Source organism: Mus musculus, chromosome X, assembly GCF_000001635.26.
Source record: "Mus musculus strain C57BL/6J chromosome X, GRCm38.p6 C57BL/6J".
NCBI classification, from domain to species: Eukaryota; Metazoa; Chordata; class Mammalia; order Rodentia; family Muridae; genus Mus; species Mus musculus.
In genome coordinates this window covers 94,440,739-94,454,108 of record NC_000086.7, presented here as the reverse complement: position 1 = coordinate 94,454,108, position 13,370 = coordinate 94,440,739, and the positions used below count along the sequence as shown (strand labels likewise).

General features: G+C 46.8%; 1 long non-coding RNA gene and 1 pseudogene across 1 annotated transcript; one reads left to right on the top strand and one right to left on the bottom strand.

Moving 5' to 3' along the window:
* Nucleotides 1–6,381: 6,381 nt before the first annotated feature.
* Gm14827 (predicted gene 14827) lies at nucleotides 6,382–11,377 on the bottom strand. The gene is made up of 4 exons (NR_045323.1): nucleotides 10,976–11,377; nucleotides 10,277–10,355; nucleotides 9,524–9,663; nucleotides 6,382–8,849 (listed from the first exon to the last, which is right to left on the bottom strand). It is a non-coding gene; the product is annotated as a predicted gene 14827 (long non-coding RNA).
* On the top strand, nucleotides 10,207–10,955 carry Gm18919 (predicted gene, 18919; annotated as a pseudogene).
* Nucleotides 11,378–13,370: the final 1,993 nt, after the last annotated feature.

Sequence of the window (13,370 nt, the reverse complement as noted above, 5' to 3'; positions counted from 1 at the left end):
ATCTTCCTTACACAGCTACACGTGTCACTCAAAGTCTTCCTCACACAGAACCTGGCCTTTCTCCCTGTGGGTCAGAGGTCATGTGCTAGGAAAGACTGTTTTGTGTTCTTCTCGTGTGCTGTTTCTTGTGTTTGAGGTTTTTGGTAACAGTATTACATTAAAGTTGTAAAGTCAATGGATGTCTTCCATTACCTACCTGTGAGTTGTAAGAGGCCTATGGATCGCTGAGCTCCTGACTAGGAGACTTCTATAGACCATGCAGAATCATTATAAGGAAGGACTTCAGCTGGCATACGATGGCCTATGGTAAAAGTGAATGGGCGGGGGGGGGGGGGGGGGACTTGAGTTCAGGGAGGAGTCTAGATGAAAACCAACAAAGGTTACTCTGAAGTGCCACCTAGATGCCAAGAGCACAAAATGAAAATGGTGTGGAAGACCAGAGTTTGGGGCTACTGCCTTTCCTCCAGGGATAGAGCCCACAAGCGCTCACCCATAAAGCCTACTTGCCCTCTGGATCCTTCCATCTTTGTGAATACAAAATTCCATGACTTTCACTCACCACTATGATAATAATTCAAGACTTCTTAGATGGGCCAGGTTCTTAAGAAAAATGAGGCCAACATCACAGCCATGGTCTCCCCCTGCAGTCACCAGGAGGGCTAAGTATTGCTGACAAAAAACACTATGACAAGAACAAAGCTCGATGCACACCTACCCAGTCCATTGTTTGATGTGACTAGGAACTCTCAGGCTCTTCTCTGGAAGCTGGTACCTCCCAGTGAAGCCAAAGCCAGGCCTGAATGCTGGTATCTTAAGAGCTGGGGGGTACCTGCCAAGGGTGGGTGTTGAGAAACAAATTTTCCAGGTATGAGGCAGTGAGGGAAGAGACAGATTGATCTGGGAGGGGTGCAGTAGCAGGCAGGGACAGTGTCTGAGATTCCCAGACTGTCCCAAGAATGTCTACAGCCAAGCTTGACAGAGCCCCACCTAGTCCAGAGAGGCAGTACTTCCAGGTCCCTGCTTCCATATAAGCTATATTAAGATTGTGACTTGGAGTGTCAACATACATTTCTAGGCCTAGTGGAAAGTGAGACTCCGGTCTGTTGGCAAAGTTATGGTTAAGACAGTGGCAGGAGAGCAGTAAGCAGACTGGAGACCTTCAGAAACAGGGAACTGTACAGCTACCAGACCTAGAACCTAATTGTTTTCTGCATCAGCCTTGGGGGTTGAGAGGAAATCTACCTTGGTGGCCTCTGCTGTTTCTCTGCTAGTAGATTTGACATGTGGCCATATGGACATGGTGGGATCATGAAAAAATCACTGATTGGCAATGTTAAAGTGGTGTATATACTTGCACAAACACATAGAGATGGAGTGCTCATCAATGCTGCTGTCCCCACCTCTCTTTAGGACTGTGGAGAACATGACGGCAGCCAGGGAGCCCAGGCTGGGTGTGTTGTGTTTTAGTCATGATGGCTGGGATCTCCTGACATGCCTGACCAGTGTTGGCCCATACCTTCTCTGGCACCAGGGCACAGACCCTAAGCATAAGTCATGAGTCTGAGTGTGAGCACCCATGTACAGAGGGTTATTGTTATAGGGTAGCACATATGGGACAGAAGAACTGGCTCTGAAAGATTGGTCCACCCCTTCCCTGGATACTACTATCCATTCTTCTCCCAGGACAACTATCCAAGAAGTTCTCACTGGAGACCACCATGACCGGGTGGGTCAAGGGCAGGCAGGGCAGGAAGAAGGTGGCAGGAGAGCAGGCTTGGCAAGGGTTCAGACAGCGGATGGGCTGGCTGGTTTTATGTCACCTTGACACAAGCTATAGTTACTTGGGAAGAGAGAAAATCAATTTAGAAAATCTTTGAGGACTAGTCTGTAGGCAAGACTGTTTTTACTTAATTGATGATTGATACAGATGGAGGAATCATTGGGTGTTGCCGCCCCTACATTGGTGGTCCAGAGTGCTATAAGAAAGCAGTTTGAGCAAGCCAGAAAGCGGCACCCCTCCATGGCTCCAGCTCCTCCTTCCTTCCCTGATTTCCTTGGGAAAAGGACTAGAAACTAAGATGAAGTAAGCCCTTCCCTCCTCAGGTTGTTTATGTTCACAGTGTTTCTCACAGCAATAGAAAGAAGCCCTGACTAAGACCACTGACCCCCCCCCCAGAGGCCTCAATTCTTCACTCTGATCAAGAGGAGACAAAGGGCTTCCACACAACTGCAGCTCTTAACACTCACTCACGCAAACACACACACACACACACACTCCAACACTCCATCCTGACCCAACAGTCCAAGATTCTGATTGGCCAGTGTTTCCTCAGCCCTCTGGATGGGCCAGGTCTGAGGCAGCAGTAGCTATGATGGCTGACTGCTCCTACACAGCTTCTTCCTCCAGCCTGGCCTGCTCCCTCTGACCCCTCCTCCATTGTAAATAGTAAAAACATTGTGGGATTCGAGGGGTTCTAGTGCTTGCTGAGTATGGAGCGCTGGTATTTGACCATACATACACAATTTATTGTCTGCCACATGCTTCCTTTATCTGCACGGCAGAGAGGGGCATAGTGATCTGTCTTCCCCATTCCATAGATGAGGAACCCGAGGCCCCAGGAGGGAAGCCACTTGGTCTGATGGCCCCCAGCCAGGAGGCAGCAGTATAAGGACTCAAACCTTGAGCCCTCTGAGGCCAGGATCCCTGCTCTGGACCTTACATCAGGATGCTGCTATGGCCATGGAGGGAGCCATAGAGCCCAGCAGGCAAAACCTCCCAGCCATCTCCATGTGCTGTCCTCACTCCTGTCGCCCTGTCTACCTAAGCACACATGCCTACTTCCTTTCATCCCACTGATGCTCTGTTCCTGTGTGCCTTTGAGACCCAAAGGAGGAAACCAAAGCAGAGGAGAGCATGACCTGCCAGAGATCACTGAGGCAGCTCTGCCAATGCCTTAGTGAGCAGGAGCACAGCCTCTTCTCCAGACAGAATGGATATCTTGCCTCAGGTTGCCATGGAGGCAGGGAGCCATTTACTGTTAGATTGTCAGTGTCTGTACTGCAGAGGTTTTTCCATAGACTATGGGTTGAATTTTCATTTAGGTAATGACAGAGAACATGTGAGACTTTCCATCTCAGGTCCAGCCTGGGTCCCTTGGTGAAGACCCTCTCTGAGGGGAGATGGGGAAGGCAAGGGGAAGGAGCACAAGATGCCTGGGTCCCTGCTGTGTGTGTCACATTACAGCTTTCCATGACAACAGGGCACTTTACCCATGTCTTGATTAAAGCTACTCCTGGTTCCTCCACCAATAAGGTTCAAAACAGCAAAAAGCAGCAATTTTCAGGGGACCCCTAACAGCATTGATTCTCATTAAATTCCCCAGTACTTTTCATGGTAGCTTCACCCACAGGAATCATGTGGTCCAGGCCATGTCTCAGTGTGATACACTGCAGATACTCTCTCTCTCTCCATCTCTCTCTCTCTCTCTCTCTCTCTCTCTCTCTCTCTCTCTCTCTCTCCCTCCCTGCTCTCCCCCCTCCCGATGTGTCCCCCTCCCTCCCTGCCTTTCCACTCTCCCTCTTCCTGTCTTTCCCATTCCATCTCCTCTACTCCCCCCCCTCCCTCCCTCCCTCCCTCCATCTATCCCTTTCTGCTCCCCTCCACTCCTCCTATCTGTTAGGCGCAGGGATCGATATATTTCTAGAAATTACTAATTCTTTTAACGGGAACACTTTGCTAAAATCTCTATTCCCAGAGGGCTTTATTTCAAGGACCAGCTCTGCTTTTCTCCCACAGCCCAGTGAATGCATCACACACTCAGCTTCAGTTCCCATGGCAACTGAGGCTCATGATCTAGGGACTAAATATGAGACAAAAGGAAGCAGAGAAGTGCTTGTGTTCTCTGCTCCTCTGCAGTACACAAGCCTCTATTACAGGGAGGAAATGGGACCTTGCCCAGTTCCACCTGCCCTCCCCTCGCTGCTTGGTGAGGCAGATGAGAAGGTACAGAGACCTGAGGTGAATGTCTACATCCGCATACTGCGTCAGGGTGGCTTGCAAACCTCACCCCTGCCTCCCCCTCAGCAACACCGGTTTATACCCCAAACTGTGACAGTCACATCTAGCCCTCTTGATGCTCTCAAATTGCTCCCCCATCTCCACACCCTCCAGCCTGTCATATTGTTGGCGTTTCCGGTCATTTTCATGACAAAAACCTGTATGACAGCCTAGTTTCATCATTTTGCCCTGGGAGTCACGCTGCAATCCTCACCAGCAGAGAGTCATGAGGGACATGTGAGGTGTCTCTCCTCTCCTCTGTGACCTGGTCTCGAGACCCTATGCCCAAGCAAGGAGATAATCCTGTAAGGCTTTCACTTCCTGCCAACTCTTATCCTGTTGGGCTTTAAAGAAATGGACCCAGGGTAGGTTACTGCTAGATTTCCCCCTGTAGAAAGCACCACATTGGATTCAGTGTCCTCAGTCCTTATCGTCCTCACCTCAGGAAACAACTTTGACCTTTCTCTTCATGCTCCCTTTCAGAGACTGGTCAACATATGCGATGCTTGACAGCATGGTTTTGTCACAGGGCATAGCACAGAGAAGCTGGGCCAGGTCCCTGGTTTCTCTTCCCTTCCCTCCCATCACTCCCAGTGTGACTGGACATCCATTTATGCAGTTACATTGTCTTTCCCTGGTAGGCAACTGCTGACCACTTTGTTCTCCTGGCCTGGACAATCTTGCCTCCCAAAGCCCAAGAGACTCATCTTCATCCTAGTTGAGCCAGCTACATTCAAGGCTATGCCCTTCATGCAAGGGAACCAACCACACAAGGGTATGCCACCTTGCCGACCTCCGGGATCTCTGTGAGGCAACCCCATTCTGTATGTATAATGGATGTGTGTGTGTGTGTGTGTGTGTGTGTCCTTCATAGGCACTCCTGAGATTCCATGGGCCAGTGACTCTTTCATGTCTCATACCTACTGAGAGATTCCAGATCCAGGTTTCCTTGAGAGAAGATCCCATGGAGGCATGGCAGTTCAGGAGGGCAAAGCTTCCCTTGTCTGTGCTGCTCCTTAACCTCATGCCCTGACCCCAAACCTGTCTTAACACCGCCATACCCCCCCCCCCAAGAGTTCAAGCTACCTGTGTAACAGACCTCAGCAAAGAGTGGGAAGGGACCAGAGTGTTTCAAGTGTGCAACAGAAGCAGGAGGAAGCCATTGCTAAGGATTTATGTTCCCAGAGGCCAGGAACAAGCAGCAGTCCTCTGCTCACTGCAGGGAGTTTGGGCCTCTGGAGAGATTCCATTTTAAGTCATCCCAGGACCACAGCTTTCCTGCTGCTCCTTGAGAATTTCCATTTGCTCCCTCTGCTGAGGGGAAAAACGCCTCCAACATTTGACTCTATAGAAGAGGCCTCCTTTTTGTCTCTCTCAACAGGCCACCTACCCTCATCTTTGGCTAGCTCTGGGAAGGTGGACAGAGACAGAAACAGTGTGCATCCGGGACCAACATTATCCTCCAGTGAATAATGTCCTAATCTCAGTCGGCCAGTCTATGCCACCCTGATTAACCATTCTAGATCTCCTAGATTCAGACCTCGGTCCCTGCTGTCCATGCATCTCTGTCCTGGCTGAACTTTCATTGTAATGTGTCCTCACCCAGAAATGGGGCCTTTCAGCCTTTCTTTTCACGGCTGGATTTAAGGCACCAGCACACTTAGTTTCTCCACTCTCTTGACTCTAAAATTGTGATGTTTTCAAGCAAGCTGCTAACCTCGCTCCTTTAAATTCTCCTTCATGAGTGGCCCCTCCCATCAGTATGCAACTCTGCTTCACACCTTGTTTTAGGGAAGTCGCCCCTCTGCTGTCTGGTGTGTCTTAAATGTGCTGCCCTGTGTTACCAAGCTTCTCTGGTATGCTGAGCAGTTGTCACCGCTTCCTCCCCAGCACCGTTCACAGGTGTTGTCTTGCATCCCCTTCTGTGTTCCAAGCATCCTTCCCTTTATGGTCGAGAGGGCTTCCTTAAGTAGTACACCAAAACCCATCCTATGTCCTCTCATTAGCATCGAGCACACCAACCCCAGTGCTCTCGGGTCCCCCGAGTGCATCTTCTTCTGCTCTTGTTCCTCTGTGCTTCACAGGCACACACATCTAAGAAGTGGCTTTGTATTGTATTCTCACCTCCCCCTTTCTCACATTGTTCCTCTAGGAAATTTCTTTTCCCACCATGAATGTAAACAACCAGTACATCTACCACTGCCTGCATCAACTGGTCTGTTTAGTTACAAACCACTCAAGGGCAAGGGATTGTTCAGTTCCAACACCATCCTGTGCCAGGGAATATGTACTATTCAATTATTTTAGAAAACCAGTTGGGTATTACTGTTAAATGACGGACTCAGTTTTATTTTTGTGTGTATAACTCTTTGCCTGCCTGCCTGCATGCATGCATGTGCATTTCAAGAGTGCCTGTGGCATTGGCGGCCCGAAGAGGAAGTCAGATCCTTTGGAACTGGAGTTATAGATGGTTGTGAGCTGTGCTCACGTGGTACTGGGATCAGAACCTGGTCCAATGTCATAGAAGAGAGTGCTCTTAACCTCTGAGCCATGTCTCCAGCCCGATGCACCCACTTGTAAGCAGTCCACACAGGTTGCTAACGTCAGTGGGTCTGATGCACTTCACTTTCAAATACAAAGCAGACCTTACCCATTTCCAGGCCTCATGTACTCCCTTTGACTCTCACACAAATTCTCTCCCCCCCTACCTATTCCACCTCATCAGTCTCCCTCCTGTTTATGTGCACTCCATATCTTATGCCCCAGGAGAAATGTGTTTTGTTTACTCACGTCTGAGTCGTTTGGTTCTACTGTACTTGTCTGAATTATCTATATATTTCATTAAGTTTCTGTATGATGACTTGTGTAACAAGGTTTTTTGTTCACCCCTTTTGGATTTTGTCTCTTCACTCTGCCAATTTATTCCTGTTTATGGTGAAGGAAGTTGGTAATTCATGAGGACCCCACCTGACAAGTACGGAGACCATTTCCGGAGTTGTTGAACCTTTGAAGTGAAGGAAAATGAGATTTTGTAACGTGTGATTCATGTTAAAGAGTTGTCTATGAGCCCACGGCCTGGGGCGGAGAACAAAGCAGAACAGACAGGGCTGTTGTTAAGACGTTCCTAAGAACAGCTTGACTGTAAAAATGAAAAAATACAAGGACAAGCAGGGCTATCTTGTCTGGGTCAACCCCACCTGGCCGGAACCTCCCCTCTGTCTACTGCTCCTTGATGCCGGGTAAAGTCATACATCAACTGGTTGCTATGTGAACAAGATAAACCCCCAGCCCACAGGAACAAAGTCCCGATGCCCTTTTGCTGACATGTAATCTTTCTGTTAATGTTTGAATAAGCCAATAGTGTGTCTAGTGTGTTGCTATGCTGAATTCCACACCCCTAAGCTCCTCACCCCATAAAAACCCCTAGCTTTCAAGCCTTGTGATGGACATCCGTTATCTCCTGTGTGAGATGCATGTCGGTCCGGAGCTCAGTCTTTAAACTGCCTCATGTGATTACGGCAATGGATTCTCGTGTTTCTTTGGGTGCTCTCTCACTCCCGAGACTAGAGTGGGGGTCCCCGAAAGGGGGTCTTACAGAAGAAAACAAGAATCTTGTCTATCTGCTTCTCTTGAGAAATGATCCCTGCATTTTCCTGAGACCCTCAGCATTTCAGGTCTTACCTCCTTTTAGAACCAATTTTCTTCAGTCTAAAGTTAGGGGTCTGGTTTTAGCCTTCTGCATGTGTATATCCAGTTCTCCCCAGGACTATTTGTCAATGAGGATGGCTGCTCCTCTCCTATGTTCCTTTTTCTTATCTTGGTCAAACAGCCACAGAAGCCACCTATGTGCTCTCACATGTGGGCACCAGCTGCATAGTTCTACCTTTCTATGTTTGAATAGGAGTCAGTGTCTGTAGAAGTCATGGAGGGAGAAAGGAGCTTCCAGAGGAGGTCCAGAGGTGGGGGACTGTAAGACGCATGAGATGTGAACATGGACTTTCTAGGATACCGGGCATAGAAAGCCTTACAGAGGGATGGTGCTTGGGGTGATGGGGTTGTGGAAAGGGGTCAACCAAAACTCAGGACATAGCCAACAGCCATACAGAATCTTGCTAAATTCAGAGGGCAACTAAAAGATTTCTTTTCTTTTTTGTGATTATTACTACATCTGTTATCTAGTTCCTCTTCTACCCCAAAGACTCACATATACCCTTCCTTGCTCTCTTTCAAATAACCCCGTTCTTCATCAATTGTTATTTCCTCTACCAATGTATTCATGTACATGCATATAGATTTCTACATATAATCAGCTCAAGCTTCATGGTGTGACCTGGATGCGTGTTTCCAGGACTAGCCTCTGGTAGGAGATAAACAACTGTTGTGCTCCTTCCTGGGGAAGCCTATCTCTCTAGCTCTCAGCCCTCCTTAGTTTGCCCTTGTTCTTTGGAGATAAGGTTGAGGCCCTATGGGCTTTCCCTCTGCCCATATCTGGCATGTCTACTCTTCCTTGTCCAGCTCATGTTTGGGCAGTCGTGTTGCTGAGACTTTGCAGGTTGCTTCTGGCAGTCTTAGGAGACACAGCATTGCATCTCATTCCTTGATCCTCTAGTTCTTAGACTGCTTCTGACCCCTCTTCCAAAATATTCCCTGAGCCTTAGATGCAGCTGTGTTGGAGATCTCCATTGTGCCTGGGCTCGGCAACTCTGCAGTTCGAAGGCTTGTTGTTTTCTGGAATGATCTCTGTCTGTTGCCAAGAGAAAGAAAATCGATGAGGCAAGAGGATTACACTTATCTGTGGGCATAAGGACAGATATTTAGAGCATAGTTAGGTTACTGTGATGGTATAGTAAACTGGTCGTTGTACACTCTCCTCCAGGGTTTATGACCTCACTAGTCCTGGGCAGTCTGCTAGGGTTTCAGTACTACCCAGGATTTCTCTCCTGTTGAGCAGGTCTCAAGTCCAATTTGACAACAAAAATTTTGGATGGAGGCACGCTAAAGGAATGGATAATGCTGCCCCCCAAAGCCACAAGTTTTGAACCAAAAACCTCAGCACCAGTGGTAGGCCATCTCCTCTTGTGTTATTGGTTGGAGGCTCAGCAGACAAAGGATGATATTGCCACTGGCCTAGGACACTCTCTAGAACTAGATAGTAAGGTGCTGTTACTGAAGAAGCCACAGACTTGGGATTAGGCAAATAGATAAAGAAGATAGAAGTAAGCTGGGACCTTCCACTCTGCTGGCTGGTGCTCACATTGCTGGAAGGTGGCATGCAGGCAGGGAAAAGGCATCAGTGGTCCTCCCTAGCACTGGATTCTAAACACCTAAAAAACCACCCTAAAAGGCAAGATGCTTCCACTTGTGCAGTAAAGACATGATTGGTTTCGAAACAACCAATTATTTAGATGGGATTTATAGGATCCACTTAATGGATTTGAGGCTTGATCCATGGGAAGACTCACATACCTGGAATCTAGGGTCTGCACTCCTGTGATAAATCACCATGACCAAAGCTCTATCTTGTGGAAGAAAGGATTTACTTCTTTTTGGAGCTTGCAGGGAAGGTACCATCCAGGGAAGTCCGGGCAGGAAGCTGGAGACAGGAACTAAGTCAGAGGAAAGTCAAGAGTGCTGTTCACCTGTGTGCTCCTCATCGTCTGCCCTGCTTCTGTTCTTTTTTTTTTTTTCCACTAGCTACTGTCTTTTTAAGTCAGTTCATTGCTATTAATTTTCCTCTTTTTTTGTAACATTTTTTATTAGGTATTTTCCTCGTTTACGTTTCCAATGCTCCTCTTTTCTTTTATATTTGAGATTACTATATTTCTCCCTTCTCTTTCTCCCCTCCAAATCTTCCCATATACCTCAATTTGTTCTGTTTCAAATTTATGACCTGCTTTTTGTCAATGGCTCTTACTCAGACACACACACACAGACACACACACACTCACTCCCATCTGTATATAAAGTGCCCAAGGGGCCAACTATATAAAAGTATGTACTGTGGTAAACTTCTCTCACCATCCTCACCAAGACCACCATCATTGGCTTCTGATTCTATTCACCCAAACTGCATCTTACCACCTCAGAGCATGTGGTCTCTTCCTCTTAGCACTTTGACCAGTCATGCATCTCTTCACTGACTATTGACACTGAAAAAAATGCTGTCTTCTAGACATGCCATGGTGACCACATTCATGAACCGACAGAAGCTGTGTGTACCTTCCCAATACTGTGCAGACTCCGGGAAGGATGCTCCTCAGGGCCTGCCCCTTAAAGAAAAGCTACTGATAGCTGAGATCTGCAGGGAGAGGGAGAATCATTATTTTTTGTTTTGGATTTTTGTTTTTGTTGTTCTATTATCAAAAATAGATTTGTTTCATACAATATATTCTGGATTCTGCTTTCATCCCACCAACTCCCCCCAGGTCCTCCCCACCTCCCCTCCAGCAGCCACATTATGCTCGAGCTGTGACTGCTGGGACTTGAAGCAGAGGCAGAGCAATCTAATGTTTGTCCTCTTTTGCTAACCTAGATTAAACTACAAATTATTTCACCAATATTATTGCTTTCAGACTGGGAAACCTGTCAATATTTGGACTTGCTCATGTCCTGACACTTCTACCACATGCCCCGCCACCTTGACTGCCCCAGCCTCTCACTGATGTCTAGCACCTGGTTCTCACATTTCTCCCACCCTGCACTGTGTGACTAGCCGGGAGACTGCCACAGAACCCCATTGTCTGAATGGAGCAAGCGTGATTTAACCTGCATCCAAGGAAGAAGCTTCGAGACCACAAGCTGCCAATCTCGGTCAACGACATTCATAATCCAGTCTTTCAAGAATCAGGATAGCTGCCCCCAACAGGTTTTAGAGACATGAATATGCACAGGTACCAGGACCACCTTTCAGGGCTTTACCTTGGCTTGACTGATGCTCGTTAAATTGAAGCAAGATTGAAGAGTAAGTGACTTAGATGGTCTGCATGGCAGATTTCCATTAGACCCTCACTGCTATCTTTGAAATCAACAATTCTATGTGAAGAGATAATAAAATATATAAGCCAACCAGAGCAGTCAAAACACAATAGTCCTAAATAGATTCATAATCTCAGATAAATCTGAGGAAGATGCATACTAGTTTAAAATGGCAGTCTCTAGCATGCTAAACAGTGTGCCATCTCAGTAAACACACTGAGTACACTCCAGTCCTATACACTTTATGCCACTCTTCTCTGCAGCTGAGATTGATAAATATTCAATTTTTATAATTTCTTTGAATTCACTTTGCATACCGCTCACTGATCCTTCCCACAATCCTTCCCTCTCCCCTCCCCTCCCCTTCACCTCTGAGTGGGTGGGGGGGTCTCTGAGTATCCCCCCACCCTGGCACATCAAGTCTCTGCAGGGTTAGGCACTTCCTCTCCCACCAAGGCCAGACAAGGCAGCTCAGCTAAGACCATAGCCTACATACAGGCAACAGCTCTTGGGATAGTCCCTGCTCCAGTTGTTCAGGACCCACATGAAGACCAAGCTGCACATCTGCTACATATGTGTGGGGAGGCTTAGGTGCAGCCCGTGTATATTCTTCTCTGTGTATGGTTCAATCTCTGAGAGCCCTCAAAGGTCCAGGTTAGTTGACTCTGTTGGTCTTCCTGTGCAGTTCTTATCCCCTTCAGGTCCTCAGTCCTTCCTCCTATTCTTCATAAGAGTCCCCAAGCTCCATCCACTGTATGACTGTGGGTCTCTGCATCCCTATGAGTCAGCTGCTGGGTGGAGCTTCTCATAGGACAGCCATGCTTGACTCCTATCTGCAAGCATAACAGTATTATTAATAGTGTCAGAGATTGGTGCTTGTCTCAATCAGTTATTGAAGGGTCAGTTATTGGTTAGCCATTCCCTCAGTCTCTGTTCCATCCCCTGTCCCTGCATTTCTTGTAGACATGATAGATTTTGGGTTAAAAGTTTTGTTGGTGGGTTGGTGTCCCAATCACTCTGTAAGAGTTCCTGACTGGCTACAAAAGGCGGCTTCTTCAGGTTCCATATCCCCAATGCGGTGAGTTACACTAAGGTCACCATCATTGATACTTAGGGACCTCCTTATCCCAGGTCTCTGTTATGTCCTAGAGATGCCCCCTAGCTCCTCACCCCTGTCAGTTGCAGATTTCCATTCATTCTCATGGCCATTTCTCCTGTCCCTCCCCACACCTGATCCTGACCTCCCTGTTCCCCTCCCTATCCTCCTTCCTCCCAGTTCCCTCTCTCCATCTGCCTCTGATGACTATTTTATTACCCCTTTTAAGTGAGATTCAAGCTTCCTGGCTTGGGCCTTTCTTCATGTTTAGCGTCTTTACGTCTGTGGAATGCAGCACGGTACCTGTACTCTATGGTTTTGGGTCTGGCCTACCTCACTCAGGATGATATTCTCGAGTTCCATCCATTTGCCTGCAAAATTCATGATATCCTTGTTTTTAATATCTGAATAGTATTCCATTGTGTAGATCTACCACATTTTCTGTATCCATTCTTCAGTTGAGGGACATCTGGGTTGTTTCCAATTTCTGGCTATTATAAATAAAGTGGCTATAAATATAGTGGAGCATGTGTCCTTGTTATATGTTGGAGCATCTTTTGGGTATATGCCCAGGAGTGGTATAGCAAGGTCTTGAGTAGGTTTCCTATAGGGACCAATAATTGGACGAATAGAGTTACAAAAAAAGATATGAAGTTAGAAGCAGGCATGTTTGGGGGACAGGACTGAAGTTGGAGAGGGAAATTGGGGTTACATATAGTATGTATACTATGTACATACATTATATACACATATAAAATTCACATTAATTGTAAACACACTGATATATAAATGTATACACACACACACACACATAACACAGCACAAACTCCCTGGATGCTAAGGAACTATCTCTCAGTTTGATGCTATGTTACTCCAGGGTAGAACACATTAAAGGAATAAGGGCAGCTTCAGGTACAGAAGAAGACTTCTTTGACTTTGGTTTCATAATACCAAAAGAGTATCTGTTTGACACCACTGTATACCTGTTGCTAGACATTTAACTTTTCTTAATAACAGCACCAAAAGAAGTTAAACAGAAATGTTTATATTTCTGAATATATACAGACTATTACAGAAATGTATAATTTACTAATGAGTATCTTTAAGAATAACCTAAAATTGCTCTCACAAAGAATCTTCTAAAATGCTTTAGATTGTTATACCTCTATTGTTCCCGATTTGTCCCATGGAAGGTCAAATATTGCCTCTTTCTTCACCATTGCTGGTACAGCAGCAAAAGAA